The sequence below is a fragment of the Eschscholzia californica genome, unplaced genomic scaffold, assembly GCF_041429995.1.
Source record: "Eschscholzia californica isolate CP2 unplaced genomic scaffold, dmEscCali1.0.p SCAF_3, whole genome shotgun sequence".
NCBI classification, from domain to species: domain Eukaryota; kingdom Viridiplantae; phylum Streptophyta; class Magnoliopsida; order Ranunculales; family Papaveraceae; genus Eschscholzia; species Eschscholzia californica.
Window position 1 is genome coordinate 29859945 of NW_028238420.1, and position 12374 is coordinate 29872318.

At 40.3% G+C, this 12374-nt stretch overlaps 1 long non-coding RNA gene across 2 annotated transcripts; it reads left to right on the forward strand.

Moving 5' to 3' along the window:
- Window positions 1-4177: 4177 nt before the first annotated feature.
- LOC147549431 (uncharacterized) lies at window positions 4178-6297 on the forward strand. Of its 2 annotated transcripts, XR_015236589.1 has the most exons (3): window positions 4178-4318; window positions 4961-5026; window positions 6091-6297. It is a non-coding gene; the product is annotated as an uncharacterized LOC147549431 (long non-coding RNA). The 2 variants fall into 2 exon arrangements; XR_015236588.1 differs by lacking the exon at window positions 4178-4318 and having other exon boundaries at window positions 4947-5026.
- Window positions 6298-12374: the final 6077 nt, after the last annotated feature.

Here is a 12374-nt window from a genome sequence, read left to right on the forward strand (position 1 = left end):
ATACACGACAGTGGGGGGGGGGGGGGGTGCCTAGCGAAGGTTTTTGTTCCTCCACTTAAACGGGTCAAGATAGGACCTAAGCCTGTGGATTGTATATACATAGGATTTAGGACCCGCAATAAATATTGGCGCCTATAGATTTTTTCTACACAAGTCTAAAATTGAAGATATACTCGTAAATACCATTTTGGAATCGAGAGATGTTAAGTTCTTTATGTTGGGTTATGTTGTCTCCTAATGTTGTAAGCGGAATCTGGGACATTTAATGTCTAACACTAGCATCCCCGGGATCTCATGCATAAGCATAATATGAGCTAAGTAAATAGAGATTGTTACCTTAATCGCTATTTCCCACGGACTTACATGTTATATGTTATATCCATCCTTTTGCCTCGAGTATCCAAAACTCTTTTGCTGATCTCGTTGAGGGGAACCATTTAGACGCATAGAGCTCTCCCATAAGTCTACCCGTGTTGTCCTAAGATAAAGGATGGCACCCTGCGGAGGCAGACTCACCATTCATGATCGAGGGCTCAATGGGTGGCTTAGTCTGATTAGGCATTTTGCTCAAAATTACTTTTAGGGACTTTTACGTTTTATCTAGCATGCATTATGGTGAACTATGAACTAATCATCCACGACATAAACGTAAATAAATAAGTAAATGCGTGCGATAAAATAAATCAAGCACATATGGATCCTAGTGCCCTTAGTCCTAAACGATTTAATCGTCTTAGGTTCTTTTTGTTTTCACCTTAGTTTGCCTGGATCGCCATCCTCGAACCTCCATTGAATTCTCCCACTCGAATTAGGATCTCGTCCTTGAGCTTCTTCAATGGACTCATAGACCCTAAGCTCTAATTACAAGATCCGAATGATACGCAGATCGTATAAAACTTGAAATTAAAATTATTACAACATGCACTCACTTGTGCTTAAAACAAGATGAAAGAAAACAACTTTCTATTGTCATACAAGTTTCCGCATTCACAACACATGCATTCATCTAATATTCGACATAATCAATAATATATGCATGATTATCCGGGAGATACTCTGTTGACATCTCTATGTCACACACAGACCTTAAGTCTATATTCGAAGAATTCGACTAATGGTGCATTTCAGTTTTATCGTTAATGATTTCCAAAATAAACTTTAAGAAAACTTTGTTTGGACCTTCGGATGACCCGGGTCAATTTCTGAAAAATTAGTTTTTCATTTTATGATTTTCAAAATCAATTTTAAGAAAAATCCGTTTTGGGCCTTCGGATAGCCCAGAACAATTTCGGTTGGAATTGGGAGAAAAATCAGATTTTAGACGAAAAAACCCTCACTCGGGTCAAGACCAGAAAAAATCTCGGCTGGCGGTCCAAGACCTATCTCGGAATGGCCCGCACTAGCCTCGGTCGAGGCCCAAGACCCTTAAAGCTCAAGCCACGTGCTATGCACGTTCTGGGCTAGGCCGGACTTGGTTTGGGTTGGGATGTGACCTGACCTTAGGCTCCCCCTGGCATGTGGCCCAGACGCGTCTGGCCCATGGCCGAGGTCCTAGGCTATCTCGGTCTCCAAGACCGAGATGCTTAGGACAGCCTAGACGTGTCTGGTGAGTCCCTATGCGTCTTGGTCGCTTCCTAGACGCGTCCCAGTCTGGCCGGCACTGGCCGGAATTTAGGAACTTCTAAAAAACTGTCTTTCCCTTTTTTTCTTTTGCTACTTTTAGCTGTTGTTCTAATAGTTAGAAAACTTCTAAAAAACCTAATTTTGATTTTCAACAACTTCTATATTTTGAAAATCATCTTCTCTTTGAAACTCTTTTCAAAACCGATATTTTTTCAAAATCGAACTCTTTTAAATCATCAATCTTGAAATCAATTTGAATAACTTTTCAATCTAATTCAAAACTAAACAAAACGATGTCTAAAACACTTTTAGACACATCTATTTATCTAAACAAACATAGGTTTAGTTTGAAACTTAGCCAAATTTTAAAATTAGCTACGAGCAAGAGGCTCTAACACCACTGTTGGGTTATGGTGTCTCCTAGTGTTCTAGCGGAATCTCAGACATCTAATGTCTAACACTAGTATCCCCAGGATCTCATGCATGAGCATAATATGAACTAAGTAAATAAAGATTGTTACCTTAGTCGCTATTTCCACGGACTTAAACGGTTAAATATAAGAAGACTAAGAGCTCCAATTGTATCTTCTTTACTTGAGACACTGGGTAATCAACTAGATCTCCCACCTTTAAGTCTAGCTAAAACTCCAATGGTGGTTCACGAAGAACACCTTCTGCTTTAGACTAGATAGATAGTTGGGATTAATTTTGTCTTTCTTTCCCTACTTGATGTTATAGAGATAGAAATCTCCTTGAGAATTCTCCACACCTTATTCTGATATAAGGATGACCTTATATAGAAACCCAAAGTTAAATTTCAATCCTAATTAGGTTTCCTAAAAGCCAAAATAGAAGCAGAATAAGGATTTAGTCAAAAATAGAAACTACCTTCTATGTTCTCCCGTTCTCTACTTGTATATGGCCGGCAACCCTTTGCTCTAAAGGCTAGGTCTGGTAGGCCATGATATGGTCGTCCCACTAATGTGATTTTTAGTCCCGACCCAAAACCCTTTTGTCTTGGACTTTTACCATCTTTGCCTTTCGGCCTTTTGGACATATTTATGGGTCTAACCCGTACATTTATATCTCAATCCTCTAGTCATATCTTTCGATCAAGCCAACACACTCTTTGGTGTAAGCTGATGTAGGATCCGAACGAAGTTAGCCACGAAACACGTCGTGATTCGACAATCGTAGTTGGTTTCTAGTTAAACATTACGATCCTTAAATCGCCCGGACTTAATGATGTTCTTCATTAATTGTCATGTCCGACAAATTACTCGCATTGCATCTTTGGTCGAAGGACATCTCCTTCACTTTGAACACATTTTTCCTTTCAAACAACATTCAAAATCATCATCTGAAAGTCGTGTAAGAGATGAGGAAGAAGAAAAGCCAGAAAATATAAAGAAGATGATATAAAAACTGAGGAAATAACACTTGAACCTTGAAGAGGCAAAAGGACAAGGATTGCTAAGACTTTTGGTTCTGATTTTCTAACCTATAAGGAAAATGAACCTCAGACTTTCATCGAAACAATGACTACTCCAGAAGCTCCATTTTGGGAAGAAGCTGTCAATGGTAAAATAGAATCTATCATGCAAAATCACACATGGAATCTATCATGCAAAATCACACATGGGAGCTAGTAAACCTCCCACCGGGTTGTAAGCTAGGCTGCGAAGGGATTTTCAAAGGAAAATTGAAAACAAATGGATATGTATTCAAGTCACTAAGAGACCTTATATAGAGTTCTAAGTTAGAGTCCACCCCTGATTAGGTTTCCTAAAAGTGCCTTTTGGATAAGATTAAGGAAATCCCTTGTATATTGGTCAGCCCCTATAATGGGCCCTAAAACTCCTTTTACAGCCCCGACCAAAAATCCCTTCTTTTGGACCTTTTGTGTTATCTTTGCCTAAACTTCTTTTAGGCCTATGAGACATGTCTATGGGACTCTCCAATGATTATATGTCTCATCCCACTAGCCATATCATCCGATCAAATGGATATTCTTTTATGTAACCCGATGTAGGATCCGAACGAAGTTAGCCGTGAAGTACTTCGTAATTCGACGATCGTAGTTGGTTTCCAGCTAAACACTACGACCCCTAAATCATCCAGACATGATTCTGTTCTTCATCAATTATCCTATCTTACAAATTGCTCGCATTGCATCTTTGGTCAAAGACGTCTCCTTCAGTAATGGGATTGCGTGGTTCACGAATGGAGATACCTGTGACATCCCATGTTTTCAAGTTTAGTTGAGGGATTATTTGACATTTGGGTCAAGTCAAAACAGGGGCTAAATTAGTAAAACGTCCAAACTGGGGGGTATTTTGCAATTGGGACAAAACTCAGGGACTTAAAAGGAACTAAGTAAGCTGGCCACCTTATACAACGACACGTGGCATCATTTTGCCTTAAAAACGAATTTGCCGTGCATGCATGTGGGACGTGTTGGAAGGGGATAAAGTTTGATTATGTTAAAAATTATACGTGGACCCCACTTCATACCAATTTCCTTTAACCCACTTTTACCCACTTTTACACCCACAACAACAGAGAACATATATTATGAAATGGGTTTGGTCCTGAGGTTTGGGAGTTTAATGGATTTTTGGCCGTGAGGGTTTCGAAGTTATTTTCGTCGATTTCTTCCTGCCTGATTGTCGGAATTCTATGAAACTTGTTCCAGGTAATCCCATTCGACTTGTTCTACATATCTATCCGTTTAGAATTTTCAATTTCGTCCGTATTTGATAGATTTATGATGGTTATTTCGATAACTGTATAGTTGTACTAATTTCATTTGGGATCGAAATTTGGAGCTATTTAGACGATTATTATTCGATTTCTTCTAATGATTTATGTTCAGGATCATGTTTAGAATGTTATGGACTATTTTGGGGTGACCATATATAGACAAGGTGCTGCCGAATTATTTTACGGCTCGAATTTCATATTTGGACTAGTTTTGAGAATGAACTGAAATAGAGATGGTTACCCGAATTTTGTCATATTTCATAGGAATGGACAGTTTCAGCTATAGATGTATATGGTGTGGTTCATTATATGATTTGTCAGCTTATGGAGACTCTAAAATGAGAAATAGAATTTATAGGAAGTTGGTTGATTGGTTCGTAGGCATTTCCGATATTCAGGAGACATAGGTACGAAGTTAGAGATCGATTCGATAGACACTTGAAGTGTTCCGAAGATAGCGAATTTGCTTTTAAGTTTTCATGGTTTTGTTTTAATTATTCTTTTTATTTACGAAGGTTCTTATCGAAGAACCTAATGCTTCTATTCGATTTTTGGTTATTCTTCCTTATCCCAGAGTATGCGAATGAGGAGGAATAAGGTCGTCTGGTAGGCGGGAGTCTTTGGTGATGCAAGGACTGAGGTAGGGGTTCTGAATCCTTTATCCAGCATGGTTTTATAGATAATGAATATGCTAGATTATACAGTTATATATGCACCATTATAACTAGAGTTTAGGTAGCATGAAACTCGATTTATGTGATGAACTGAAATATGCTTGAAATGTTTTGATGCGATATGAGAAATGTTTTCGAACTGATTTTACGATGATTGTGAACTACTGGGATTTTCTTGTATGTACCCGACTGCGGATTATGTCAACCTACGGGCACGTAGCCATTGAGGGTAGGATGACATGTGGACACGGTTGTGATCCGTGTGAGACCGGTGAGGTGGACGACACTAGTCATGAGACCTGTGGGAGTAGAGTGCTTCACTTGCTGGCCATTGGTGCTCGTGCCTCCAGTTCGAGGCTCAGGGACGTACTCCTGACCGCTCGTCTGGGAGGTGACATTGATTGGGAATCCCTCTGCTTTGTGGCGATATGACTCTTGGTTGTTCCACTTCCGTGTTTGATAAGATAATGAATTGAATATGAATATTGGTTTTGATATACGAATGAAACTGATTTTGAAAGATCGCATTAGATGCATGATAGGGTACCGAAGAGAATGAGGTTCAGGTCCTTCCATGGGTATTGGGGGACGGCTCTCTTATTCGAACTCGGTGATCAAAAACTTATTTAGATACTTAAGGTATATATGTATCATGAGGTAAACTCTTCAATGATTGCGGAGTCCCTTAGTGGGAGAGGGACTTACCGGCTAGGGGTAAGTCTCTTTCTCGAGGAGACGTAGTGCATTAGCTAGTGCCATAAATGGGCTGGTACTATCTAACGCACTCTAGGTTCTCCTGAGGAACTCTCCTCTTATTGGGAGTGCACCATGGGTGGGCAGCTAATCACTGCTATTGCTTGCTAGATTAAGGAAAATGGTTTTGTATATAGTATATACGGTAACTGGTTTGATAACTCGTTTTGTCATGATGTTTACGACTTATTAAATGAACTTTTGAAAACGTGATGTCTTTTGGATTGGTCTTCTACCAGAATAACTCGTGTCTGTGAGTATTCTGACCCCCTACCAGTTGTTAGTGTGCAGGTTCTTGGTTGTAGCCTCGAGGCGGAGTGTGTATTCCAGCCGGTGATCTTGTCTGACGAGGCTAGCAGGGTTATGTCATTTTATATGGTTTTTCGTTATTTTAAAGTTATGTATTTATTGCAGAAACCAAACTCTAATATGTATATACGTAAAACTTAGAGTTGTTTATAAGTTGTATCAGTGTTTTATGAGGCGTTTGTATGTTTGTGGTTCGGGTTTCGACCCGAAACTGAGTTGAGTTTATTTAGCTTCCGCTTTATAGTTTATTCTTGTATATGCGAATGTATGGTTTGCATGACAGGTTTACAGGTGCGACCGGTTCGATTTACAGAGGAGACTCTGTCGAATTTTTGTCTCGTCTGTGAGTTGCCGGGGCGTGGTCGTGTCTATTTTGGGACACGGGGCGTCACAATACCAGCAGAACTCTAATCAGCCAGTGATTTAGTTCGAGGCTTCTTGGCGGCAGAGGAAGATGGCTGGTCACAGTCCTAACCTGCTTCCTCAAGAAAACTGAAAATCAAAGAAATAGAGGGCATTGAATGAGACAAAGGCAAAAGAGATGCGAAGCCAAAGAAAAATCAAAGAATGTACCTGGGTAGGAAGAAACCACACCGGAAGCAAGAAGATCATTGGAATCGACGGTCTCCTCAAGAACTAACCCATTCTTTACCTTGTTCAAGGCGTTCAAAGCCTCCAAACACTTGATATCTTCAGAGTCAGAAGGAATCTTGGGAAACAATTGGAAAATCAAGAGTACGAGCAATGAAACTAAATTCTTCGGTAGCAGCCAGGTGACGAACAAAGAAAAATTTTCTTTGTAATCTTTGGGAGTAGATGGTGCAGAAAATAATGGCCCCAAATGAGAAGAAAAGTAATATCAGAAGTGGTCACTAGACTTAACAGAAAAAATCCGATCAAAGGCGTAGAGACTAACCTTCTGATTCACATGGTTGCAGAGCAGGTAGAACGCCATCACCGTCATCACGGCGTTAGGGCTCAGTTGAAAGAGCTGAAGGCCGTAATGATTGAACAACCTTACCAGAAAAGCAGGAAAAGGGAAAAACATACCAGCTTAAATAAAACCTCATAGACACCGTCTGGGGTGGGATTTTGGCCTAGAATCCCCGAACCCGCCCACAACCGTCCAAGTCCGAAGGGTCTGTGACCGTCCAATGCCCGAATTGGTCCATACCCGCCCGACCGAAAGAGCTTAAGCGGACGGACGCGGACATAGGTCCTTACTCGTTGATCCGACCGAGTCCGCCCGCTTATATAGTCTGCACAACCGAACCCGTCCATACCCGTCTCTTTATCCTACCTGTTATACCCGCCCGCCTATATGATTGATTTTCAGCCTTTAGATTGTAGGGTTAGCTACAATCATTAGATTTCAAAGGTAAAAATATATAAGTATTTAACCTTAGAAATCACTTTTCTTAATCTTGTCTTCCCCTCTCTACTTCTTTAGTCTTTCTCTCTCTCTCTCTCTCCTCTAACATCTCAATATCTCATCAGTAACACTAGAATCCACAATACACAGATCGTAGCCCATGAGCAGAAGAATAGAACCAAACGTAATCCATGAGAAATCTCAATTGTTATCTTTTAATTTTATATTCATTTACTTTTTGGAATTGTAAAGTGGGATAAAAAGTTGTATTTAGCTATTAAACAATTTTAATTTCGAATAAAAATTTCTTTATTTATTCATTAGTAACCGGGGTCCGATCGACCGATATTTGGTTTACCCGACTATCAAACGGTCACGGACGGGCACTTTGTTGGAGAAAAATCCGAAATGTCCGTTCGTTTTGTCCGTATGTCCGAGTGGACACTTAGGACTTGTGCTTGTTCCGCCCGAACCGGTTGAGTTAGTGTCCGTTTTCCGCTTGTCCGGGAAGATTCCCACCCCTAACACCGACACAGCGATCGGAGGTGAGACAGGCCCGTTCATCAGGGGCGGGGAGAAGAAGTTCAACGGTAGCCGGGAACGAATGCTCGACATGGAGTGAATCGAGATCCCTCCGGGTCATCAAACTCGCATAACGTTTCTGACCTGAATAGGAAGGATCGGGAGTAAAAGCAGCCATTGTTCAGAAGCAAGAAGTGAAAAAAAATAAATTTTGGCAAAGACAGCCGAATACAGTGATAAGAAAAACAGAAGTTAGAGAGATAAAAAGAAATGGTATATTCAAGGGCAGGGGTACTTAAAGAATAAACTCATGCCAGAGATCGGTCGTGAATCCACGCCACACCCGAACCACAAATCAAAAGTGAACACGTGGAAACAATCGCCGCTGGTCACAAAGGTAAACGCCCCCGAGCCAAACAAATCAGAAGAAAATAGCACATTTAAGGTAAAAATAGTTCTTTATTCCAAAATAACACCTATTACAAGAAGAAATTACAAGTAAGGACACCAAGACAATTATGGGCGTTCAGGTCCATTATAGAAGAAATTGTAAGAGGAAAAAATGATCTTAAAATCACCATCGAAGCCGAATCTATCAATGCCAACTCCACAGAGCAGAGGAAAAAAGAAATTGAGGAACTCGAACGGCTAGGAGATCATCCACATGATCTGACCTCGAGAAAACATTTCATAAGACGAACCCCTTAAAGGAATCCAAGGGAAGGAGATACCTTAGACGAAAGAAAATTTCGTTGACCGACAAAACGACCCGAGAGTGCACCCTGGGTCACCACCCCAATCATCGGAAGTTCTAGCTTTCTCCACCACCATCATCGGGAGAATATCTCTTGAAGAAACATTAAGTATAAACTCGATCAGGGGCCTCATCTCAAAGTTACCAAAAGGGAAGGGCAAAAGAGAAATAGTAAGGAGGCATAACGACTAGAGAGATTGTTCTTGGAAAAAAATTGAACACAAGGAGGTTATTTATAGTGGAAGAAGAAGAGCAAGAACCTCTTCCAGAAGATGAGAAGGCTTAAAGCAAGGGAATTAAATCGCCTCGGTAACGTGCCGAGTCATAATGACTGGGCGTCAAATCGCGACCCAAGACTGACTAAGCCAGAAAAGGAATTAATGGGACCCGAGAAGGCACGTTCGTCCCTCCACTCACAAAACGCCACGTGTCCGCACATGACAACAGAGGTTCCATGGGCAGTACCCATAAGATCAACGCCGAAAGCGCGTGATCAGAGGATCAAATCCGTGACGTCACAGAATCGCATATGGAAGCAGAAATCAACCTCCTCAAGCAGAAACTGAAACGTGTCACATGAGAGATGATACATGTATACGCTCCCAAAGAACCATCACTCAGTCTACTCCGGCTAAAAAACAACTCCACCAAACAGAACCTCGTCAGCACTTTAGGAAAAAGCTTTACCAAAAAGCTCAGCAAAAATCAGCCCCGTAACACAGAGCTTAGAAAAATCAAGAGACGACCGAGCTTCACGAAACAGCTCTGGTCCAGGTATACCTGTTGTCTTCAAAGTTATTTAACATATTTAAATGTCTAAACTCGAGAGTCACTTCTATTCTCCAGTCTCTCTACTTTTGACTTAGGAGTGGCGGGACTCATGATGATGCAAAAAATGTCCAAACGTTGACTAACGTCAAAGAGTCAAGAACATACCTGAAGTCAAACGGGTCAACCCGGCTTAAGGTAACAGAACGGCTAAGCCCTCAACGCGCCACCACCTGCACCCCTAACTGGGAGGTCGGTCGGGACCAGCTAAGAGGTATCAGCCCTGTTTCACCCCCAGCACGACCAGATCAGCTCTGGAATCTCTAAAAAAAATGAGGGGGTCCACGTAAGCTAGACCGATGTCTCACACCCTAAACTGGGAGGCAGAAGCTCGCCAATAGCTTACCTACTCAATCCCAGAATCTCCATAAAAGATCTCAATCGGTTAAAGATCTTAAGAGTTTAAGCAAGCTTAGACTTCAAGAGTCTCAAAGGAGGAATCACCTCCTAGAAGATCTATCACCTCGGCAGGATAACTACAAAGGATCCTTGAACTTAAGAACTGATATTTATACTACATACGAGATAACCACAAGGGAAGCCCTAACCACGAATAGTGGCAAACTTTCCTAAACGGCGGATCACAACCGCATCATCTAGACCGTGTAATCGCAGTCGGTCTACCTCAGCCTATAAGAGGGCCCCCATCGTCCTCTAAAAAGAACAAGCGATCTCTAAACCAGAAAGATCACCCCTCACACAGAGTTCCCATAACTCGCCCCCTATAAGGTTCAATCAATATTCAATCTTTTACTCCAAACAACACCCTGACTGTCTTGAGCGTCAGAGCGGTCTTCAAGCCCTTTGCAGGTTTTTCCCCGGAAATCAGGAGCCTGAGCTGGAGCGAGGAGCAGGAAGAAGGAATCTAACTTAACACCACGAAATATTCTATCATAACGGACGCTGTCATGCAACAAGTCCCTGTTTCATGCTGATATAACGGAAGACCATTTTTTGACACCAACAATAGGTATTTTGGTCATTTTGGTGAATATCAGAGGTGAAATGGAAATTTTAAAGCATTCGCACCTAACTTCACCTGGCTAACATGTGTTTTGTGATGTAAATAGTTTTTTATTTGTACTTTATTATTTCCCAAGTATTTGTGCATCTAAATTAAAATTTAACTTTGGACATCAAAAATTTAAAAACTAGTGTCAGAGACATCTCACGTTTTTGGACTAATCAAATAATAATAACACGCCATTACTTTTGTGATGGTAATGTTAGTCAGAGTAGTCCATTCCCAAACCCAAATCCAAAATAAAATATGTGCATGCCACAAACTAATCACATCACATGATACTTATGATTCTACTATTCTTAAAAATAACTCAAAAATATACTCTATACCTTTAATTGGTATCATCAAATTCTTCTTCGGTTTCATACCTCACTAGAATAATAAATATATTTATTTTGTTTAAATAACGAAGGATCTAACAATATTTTATACTACTAATCAAACTTCTTAAGTTATTTTTCTAGTAGGACAATAGGAACAACCGAACATCTTTAGAGATAGAATGAGAAGGATCAATCAAATCAAACTTTCTTAAAGGAAATTAAGCTTATGAAGTTCTCCCAGTCTTTCACCCAAACTTCAACTTCATATTTGCTTGAAGATTTTGATTCATCTGTAGCTACTAAAATAAGCTTATAATTTATACCTTCAACAACTTGGGTTTTGCCACTAACTATGTGATCTAATTCCAATTTTTCCTTTGCATTTTTATTGTGGTCTACTATGGCGAATGCGCCAATTTTTTGGATGTGTGGGTCGTTTACATCTTTTATCTGTTGCCAACCGCCTGCAAGGCTCAGTTTGCGAGCTGAGACTCTGACCAAAACCGTGGAGAAACAAATGAGAATGACAAGAAACAGAAACTGATTAGTTTTCATGGTTTTCCTTTCACAACTGGAATGTTACAGACGAGGCTTGAGCTTGTGGAGATGGATGTGGGTGACTCCAGGAGTTCATCTTATTTATAGACAAGTGGACACAGCTAACTTGGTACAAAGATTTGGAATTAAATCTTAAAGATCCCAAAGAATTTAATGGTAATTAAAACAAAATCATTTGGATACAGATACGTTTATACACATCTCTATTTATTATTACATTATTTTAAGAAAAATAAATAATATATCGTATAAATGTAAATAAAGTAAACAAATAATTTGTTTCATATTACCTAATAGTTGGCTGGCACCAAAAGCAACTACTAAGAGCGTCCCAAATTGGAGGTCTAATCCTTAATATTTGGAGTGTTACATTTAGAATTTTTGATAAAATTTCATTTCCAATAGATCAACTAGGAGACTCCTTGCCAACTTCCACACGTGATTATTTTAGAGATCCTCAATAATCACTTTATATTTGGAGACTCTCCAACGTAAAAGTAAAACAAAGAACACTTCAAGTTTCTTATGGGTCAAGTCTTCCGTGGATAATTGTCAAGGGCGGCCCGGGCCCAAACGGCTGCTTTGGGGCGCAAGTCATAATGATGCGTTTTGCCGGAAGCGTGAGTACGAAGTGAATGTAAAATCGTTACAAGTAACTAGGAAGATCCGGATCACCACACTTTGATAAAGTTGCCACCACAAAGTGATAAAAAAATCGGTTGAGCTAACACCACACCTGGATAAACTTTCCACCACCAGATGATAAAGACGCTCGAAATCCACCACCAATGGCTCTTCCAAAACTAGAGGATAAAGGAAATGATCTAAACAGATCCAAAGTCAAAAAAGACTCTACAATTTCTCAAATTTG